Raw genomic sequence first — 8,906 nt, forward strand, 5'->3', positions numbered from 1 at the left:
AGAGGTCTGTGCAGATTCACACAGCAGAGGTCACTATTCGGAAGGAGTCCCGTATCAGTGGGCAGATAGGGGAGGGAAGGCAGAGGGACAGGCTCTCATACACCAACCTCATGCACCAGATAAACGGGGGGCTCTGCAAGGGTCACACAGAACCAGACATCATTGAAGCAGTCATCAAAGCCATCAGCCCAGGGTTGAAGGTGAGGGACATGTTAGAGATCAAGTGTAACCTCATACTTCCAAAACTCAGAACGATCTTAAAAGGGCCCTACAATGAGGAAGACATTGTAGGGCCACAACTTCTGATCTATGTCAGAAGTTGCTTAGCATCTCCCAAGAATCCAGAGAGTCAGAACAAAACTTTCTGTTCAAGGCCATAGAACTAAAAGACAGGCTGCTATTTGCATCAAGGGAAAAGGATTGAGAGGAGCAGTACAGCCCAGATCTGATTAGGAAGAAGTTCCTGAGGTCAGGGTTGTTGTTTGGCAGTTTCAGATCAAGCCTTTCCTGGATGACCTGACAGTCAACGATGAGATGCTCATTAGAGAACAGGGGAATGAGGCTGCAAGCTTGGAGTCAGAGAAACAGAACAAGCTAAAGAAAGCAACAGTCAAGAGAACCCGAGTGAAAGAGCTATAAACTGGTTCGAAAGGCGAGCACACCCACATTCAGCAGGTGACCTCCCCAAGACCCAGCAGCCCACAGCCCACCAGAGGTGCCATTGACTGGAGAGCAGAGGAGAGACCATCAGCAGCCAACCACACACCACTGACCGAGCTCCACACCATTGTGAGGGAGCTGAAAAAGGAGATGGCTGAGATGAGGAAGATGTGGATGGCATCCATTACCACCATTGACACCAAAGAAGCCTACCAGAGACAGCCAGTGGCAGAGAGAGGGACACGGAGGAAAGGCTGCAGGACAGGCCAGGACGAGGGAAAAGGAGACAGCTGTAGACAATGCTTCAAGTGTGGCCAGACCGGTCATATATCCTGTGGGTGTCCAGCCTCCAGCCACTTGTAGGGAAACAGGAGAGGGTTGCTGTCGAGTGACCAGTTATAACCCACCCAATAAAGTCCAGTCGCTGTCACTGCTGCCTACAAGGAGAAGACAACAAGAACAGGCTGATGAAATGTAAGGGGTGCTCTGCAGCTGTGTACTGATCAAAAACATGTCAGAGGAACCACTGGGAGGAAGACCAGCCACTGTGTAGTGCAGTCAGTCATCTAGAACAAAAAGCACTAAAACACCAGACCCAAGAGGAATGTAAAGTCAACTACCTCTCCACAAAACAAAACACCAGACTTTTAAACCTAGTTGGTAAAAGGTGTATGGTGAAATGTCATTTCAACAACATACCTGTCTCAGCACTCTGGGATACAGGGGCACAGGCAAGCCTCATCAACGACGAATGGTGATGCCACTACCTGAATCACACCATCATCCGAGAGATAGATGAGCTACTAGGACCGGGATAGCTCACAGGTATGGCAGCCAATCAGACAATACCATTCATTGGTTGGATAGCTGTAGATTTCAGCTAAACAGTTCAGGTGTTTCCAGTCCCATTCTCCAAATGCCAGTTATTGTGTCCAGTAATCCTAATGTAGCAGAGGAACCTATCATAGGCTTCAATGTGATAGAGAAGGTAATCAAGGGTCAACAACAGCAGGGAACGAAATCAGACAATGTGTGCACAACCAATGTTGTAAGTGGGGCTAATGCATATCAGTCAGATAATGAGGGGGCCGTAGTGAAATATGGCAGACGGAAGACATTTCTTCCTCCAGGGCAAGCTATCACTCTTAGGTGTCGAACACACATACAGACCTACAGAGAATATGATGTTGGCCCTAATAGTAGCTCACTTCGTGTGCCTGAAGGTCTACACATAAAGGAAGTGCCGGTGTGCTAGTTTGGGAAACATACAGACTGTTAAAGTAGTGTACCCTGAAGCAGTGGAGCCAGTGGTGAAAAATCTGACACAGACACAGAAAAATTACACATACAGTACCAGTCAAACGTTTGGACACCTACTCATTCAATGCTTTTTCTTTATTTTTACTTATTTTCTACATTGTAGAATAATAGTGAAAACATCAAAACGACACATTTGAGATTCTTCAAAGTTGCCACCGTTTCTTCAAGCAGAGCCTCAAAAACCATGAAGCGCTATGATGAAACTGGCTATCATGAGGGCCGCCACAGGAAAGGAAGACCCAGAGTTACCTCTGCTGCAGAGGATATGTTCATTAGAGTTACCAGCCCAAATAAATGCTTCACAGAGTTCAGGTAACAGACATATCTCAACATCAACAGTTCAGAAGAGACTGCGTGATTCAGGGTCGAATTGCTGCAAAGAAACCACTACTAAAGGATACCACTAAGAAGAAGAGACTTGCTTGGGCCAAGAAACATGAGCAATGGACATTAGACCGACAGAAATCTGTCCTTTCGTCTGATGAGTCCAAATGTGAGATTTTTGGTTCCAACCTCCGTGTCATTGTGAGATGCAGAGTAGGTGAAGGGATGATCTCCCCATGTGTAGTTCCCACCAAGAAGCATGGAGGAGGAGTTGTGATGGTGTGGGGGTGCTTTGCTGGTGACACTGTCTGTGATGTATTTAGAATTCAAGGCACACTTAACCAGCATTTGTTTTTCAACAGGACAATGACCCAAAAGCACACCTCCAAGCTGTGTAAGGGCTATTTGACCAAAAAGAAGAGTGATGGAGTGCTGCATCAGATGACCTGGCTTCCACAATCACCTGACCTCTACCCAATTGAGATGGTTTGGGATGAGTTGGACCGCAGAGTGAAGGAAAAGCAGCCAACAAGTGCTCAGCATATGTGGGAACTCCTTCAAGACTGTTGGAAAAGCATTCCAGGTGAAGCTGGTTGAGAGAATGCCAAGAGTTTTCAAAGCTGTCATCAAGGCAAAGGGTGGCTACTTTGAAGAATCTAAAATCTAAAATATATTTTGTTTTGTTTAACACTAACACTTTTGTTTACTACATGATTCCACATGTGTTATTTCATAGTTTTGATGTCTTCATTAATATAGAAAATAGGTAAAAATTAAGAAGAACCCTTGAATGAGTAGGTGTGTCCAAACTTTTGACTGGTACTGTATTCCTTCACTCCAAATGCACATCACATTGAAAGACCCGACCCCTGTACATCTGTTCTAAAGCCAGCTCAGGATCTAATCAACAGTGGCTGTATTTTTTATTTTATCTTGGCAAGTCAGTTAAAAACAAATTCTTATTTTCAATGACAGCCTACCGGGGAGTAGTTTGTTAACTGTCTTGTTCAGGGGCAGAACAACATATTTTTACCTTGTCAGCTCGGGGATTCGATATTGCACCCTTTCGGTTATTAGTCCAAAGCTCTAACCACTAGGCTACCTGCCACCCCGTATCACAACATCAAAGTCACTCTACTCCTCACCCATTATCTGTGTCAGAAAGAAAGATGGGAGTTTAAGACTGTGCTGTGATTACAGAGAACTGAACCAGAAATCAGACTTTTCATTATACAACCTGCTTGCCGCTCCTCCCACTAACTCACCACCACTGCCTAAACCCAAAGGCTTCAAAGCAAAGGCAACAGCATCCAATGGACAGAGAAGCACCAGGATTTGTTAAACATCTTCGCCGACAGGCTGTCCAACCCTCCAATGTTAGCCTACCCAGACTTCAACCAGCTGACGCATCACAAGTAGGACTTGGGGCAGTCCTATACCAACGTCAAGAGGGCAAGATGAGAGTAATAGCCTATTGGTCCAGAACACTCACTCATCCAGAGAAGAACTACAATCTGCATTCGGGCAAGCTAGAGTTCTTGGCGCTGAGTGGGCTCTGTGAGCATTTCAGAGACTACCTATTCCATGCTCCTTCCTTTATGGTGTATACGGACAACAACCACCTCACATATGTGACCACCTCTAAGTTGAATGCAACAAGACAGAGGTGGGTTGCTGTATTGGCTGATTTCAACTTCAATGTAAAGAACAGACCTGGAAAGGCAAATGGAGGCGCAGATGGCCTATCAAGGATGCCATTGGATATGTTCATGACACAGTGTACAGAAGGAGTAAGTCAGGACACTCAGTGCCACAAAGCAGGGTATCCTAATGCAGCAGGAAGAGCCTACTCCACTGTTCAGCTCTATCACATTTAATGCCATCCAAGAGCAAGCAGAGAATGAGAGACTACTCAGCAAAGTACAGCCAATCTCCAGAGATGAAATACGGGAGGCTCAAAAGAAAAATCCAGTGATCGGAAAAGTGGAGTTCAAGATGAGAAACCAGAGACCTAGTGCAAATATCATTCATACAGAGGAGGGTGAAGTGAGAGCCTTGCTCAGAGAATGGGGAAAGCTAGAGATCAAACCAGATGGAACACTGCACAGGAGAAGTCATTACAGATGTCAACTCGTTCTTCCAAAACTCTACCATCCTCTCAGCGTCAAGGAACTGCATCAGGAAATGGGACATCTGGGCACAGAAAGAACATTGACCTTAATCAGACCCGGTTCTACTGGCCCAAAATGCAGCATGGTGTGGAACACTTCGTAAAAAATGAGTCTGAGGAAGAGGAAACCAAATAGACCAACACGAGCACACATGATGAGCATCAAAATGACTCATCTGTTTGAGTTAGGTTCTGTAGACTTCCTTCACCTGGAGACGTGCAAAGGAGGTTATGAGTACATACAGTTGAATTCTGAAGTTTACATACACTTAGGTTGGAGTCATTAAAACTCATTTTTCAACCACTCCACAAATTTCTTGTTAACCAACTATAGTTTTGGCAAGTCGGTTAGGACATCTACTTTGTGCATGACACAAGTAATTTTCCAACAATTGTTTACAGACAGATTATTTCACTTATAATTCAAGTTCAGTGGGTCAGAAGTTTACATACATTAAGTTGACTGTGCCTTTAAACAGCTTGGAAAATTCCAGAAAACGATGTCATGGCTTTAGAAGCTTCTGATTTCAAGGCCTACCTTCAAACTCAGTGCCTCTTTGCTTGACATCATGGGAAAATCAAAAGAAATCAGCCAAGACCTCAGAAAAAACATTGTAGACCTCCACAAGTCTGGTTCATCCTTGGGAGTAATTTCCAAATGCCTGAAGGTACCACGTTCATCTGTACAAACAATAGTACACAAGTATAAACAACATGGGACCACGCAGCTGTCATACCGTTCAGAGAGGAGATGTGTTCTGTCTCCTAGAGCTGAATGTACCTTGGTGCGAAAAGTGTAAATCAATCCCAGAACAACAGCAAAGGACCTTGTGAAAATGCTGGAGGAAACAGGTACAAAAGTATCTATATCCACAGTAAAACGAGTCCTATATCGACATAACCTGAAAGGCCGCTCAGCAAGGAAGCCACTCCTCCAAAACCGCCATAGAAAAAGCCAGACTACGGTTTGCAACTGCACATGGGGACAAAGATCGTACTTTTTGGAGAAATGTCCTCAGGTCTGATGAAACAAATATAGAACTGTTTGGCCATGATGACCATCGTTATGTTTGGAGGAAAAAGTGGGAGTCTTGCAAGCCGAAGAATACCATCCCAACCGTGAAGCATGGGGGTGGCAGCATCATGTTGTGGGGGTGCTTTGCTGCAGGAGGGACTGGTGCACTTCACAAAATAGATGGCATCACAAGGCAGGATAATTATGTGGATATATTGAAGCAACATCTCAAGACATCAGTCAGGAAGTTAAAGCTTGGTCGCAAAAGGGTCTTGATGAAGTATGAACCCAAGCATACTTCCAAAGTTGTGGCAAAATGGCTTAAGGACAACAAAGTCAAGGTATTGGAGTGGCCATCACAAAGCCCTGATCTCAATCCCATAGAAAATTTGTGGGCAGAACTGAAAAAGTGTGTGCGAGCAAGGAGGCCTACAAACCTGACTCAGTTACACCAGCTCTGTCAGGAGGAATGGGCTAAAATTCACCCAACTTATTGTGGGAAGTTTGTGGAAGGCTACCCGAAACGATTGACCCAAGTTAAACAATTTAAAGGCAATGCTACCAAATACTAATTTAGTTTTTTTTAAACTTCTGACCCACTGGGAATGTGATGAAAGAAATAAAAGCTGAAATAAATCATTCTCTCTACTATTATTCTGACATTTCACATTCTTAAAATAAAGTGGTGGTCCTAACTGACCTAAGACAGGGAATTTTTACTAGGATTAAATGTCAGGAATTGTGAAAAACTGAGTTTAAATGTTTTTGGCTAAGGTGTATGTAAACTTCCGACTTCAACTGTACTTGTTGTCATGGAACACTACACACGCTTTGCCCAAGCCTATGTAACCACAAAAAAGTCAGCCAAGACAGGTGCAGACAAACTGCTCAATGAAATTCTGTTTTCTTGGGAAAATATACCACGACCAGGGAAGAAAATGTGAAAAACAACTGTTACATCGACTGATCAGAGCTCTGTGGAATACGATGGTCACACACCACTCCGTTTCACCCACAGGGGAGTGGTCAAACAGAGAGATTTAATCATACCCTTCTCTCCATGCTCAGAACACTAAGAGAAAAACATAAGATTGACTAGAAAAGCTAGCCTCCACATCTCCCCATCAATCTCCTGTTTGGGATAAAAAGAGAGGACAATCCAGGCTCCTACAAGGACTATGTGGAGAAGTGGAAAAAGAGAATTACTGAGGCCTATAGAGATAGCATCCAAAAATGAAGTCAAGTCAGCTGACAGGAGAACGAAGCAGTACGACAAGAGAACCTATGGGTCAGAACTTCAAGAAGGCAGCAGGGTCCTTGTAAGGAACATGAGAGAAAGGGGAGGGCCAGGCAAAATCCACTCCTACTGGGGAGATTAAGTCTATGTCATCCAGGCCCGCAAAGGTAAAGACAGTCCAGTTTTCGAGGCCCGACAGTGGGAGAGGTAAGTTAAGAGTGCTCCATAGAAACCTGTTGTTGCCATGTGACTTTCTACCTGTAGCTGAAACCCCAGAACAACCTCAGAGCAACGACAGAGTAAAAAGACCGAGTAACGGAACAATGACACAGAACCATCAACACACAGACAGCAAGGAACATTCTGATGAGGAGTTCCAGGCAGGACTACTTACCTGGTCATCCACCGAGCCACCATGTCCACCCACACTAAACCACACAGCACATGAGTTCCATCCTCAGAGCACACCAGAAGTACAGGAGAGGTGTCAGTCGCCACAAATGGCTGAAGAGGAACAGGAGCGAACTCAGCTGGAGAAGGAGTGGGAAAGGGGAAACCTAGTCAGTTGCACAACTGAATGCATTCAACCGAAATGTGTCTTCCGCATTTAACCCAACCATAGACAAACATTGGTGGTAGAATGGCCTTACTGAACAGCTCAGTGACTTTCAACGTGGCACTGTCATAGGATGGCACTTTTCCAACAAGTCGTCTAGGAGCAATGGAGCAGTGGAAACGCGTTCTCTGGAGTGATAAATCACGTTTCACCATCTGGCAGTCCGACGGACAAATCTTGTTTTGGTGGATGCCAGGAGAACGCTACCTGTCCGAATGCATAGTGACAACTGTAAAGTTTGGTGAAGGAGGAATAATGTCTGGGCCTGTTTTTCATAGTTCGGGCTAGGCCCTTTAGTTCCAGTGAAGGAAAATCTTAACACTACAGCATACAATGACATTCTAGACGATTCTGTGCTTCCAACTATGTGGCAACAGTTTGGGGAAGGCCCTTTCTTGTATCAGCATGACAATGTCCCCGTGAACAAAGCGAGGTCCATACAGAAATGGTTTGTCGAGATCAGTGTGGGATAACTTGACTGGCCTGCACAGAGCCCTGACCTCAACCCCATTGAACATCTTTAGGATGAATTGGAACGCCAACTGCGAGCCAGGCCTAATCACCCAACATCAGTGCCCGACTTCACTAATCCTCTTGTGGCTGACTGGAAGTAAGTCCCCACAGCAACGCTCCAACATCTAGTTGAAAGCCTGCCCAGAAGAGTGGAGGCTGTTATAGCAGCAGGTGTCTACATACTTTTGGTCATGTCATTTTTATCCGATTCTATCACAAAGCTGCCTGCAAAAACTCAAGCCCCCCCCCCCCAAAATGTAATTATTATTTAAAGTATTACTTATTTACAAAATCATTCTCACTTTTACAGTCGCTTATTTCTTAAAGACATTAAACAGTGCTTTCATTTGTGATACAGCAGGCACTGCCACCTAGTGGAGAATAGCTGTATAAATGCTTCAACAGGTGGTGGTGACAGACATACAGTACATAACTAAACAGGTCAACATTCACAAGGCCGCAGGGCCAGACAGATTACCAGGACGTATACACCAAGCATGCACTGACCAACTGGCAACTGTCTTCACTGACATTTTCTACCTCTCCCTGTCTGAGTTTGTAATACCAACATGTTTCAAGCAGACCACCATAGTCCCTGTGCACAAGAACACTAAGGTAACCTGCCTAAATGATTACCGACCCGTAGCACTCACGTCTGTAGCCATGAAGTGCTTTGAAAAGCTGGTCATGGCTCACATCAACACCACTATCCCAGAAACCTTAGACCCACTCCAACTTGCATACTGCTCCAAAAGATCCACAGATGATGCAATCTCTATTGCACTCCACACTGCCCTTTCCCACCTGGACAAAAGGAAAACCTATGTGAGAATGCTATTCATTGACTACAGCTCAGCGTTCAACACCATAGTGCCCTCAAAGCTCATCACTAAGCTAAGGACCCTGGGACAAACACCTCCCTCTGCAATTGGATCCTGGACTTCCTGACGGTCCGCCCCAGGTGGTAAGGGTAGCTTACAACAAATCCGCCACGCTGATCCTCAACACGGGGGCCCCTCAGGGCTCAGTCCCCTCCTGTACTCCCTGTTCA

This window comes from Salmo salar, chromosome ssa10 (assembly GCF_905237065.1).
Source record: "Salmo salar chromosome ssa10, Ssal_v3.1, whole genome shotgun sequence".
Classification (NCBI taxonomy): domain Eukaryota; kingdom Metazoa; phylum Chordata; class Actinopteri; order Salmoniformes; family Salmonidae; genus Salmo; species Salmo salar.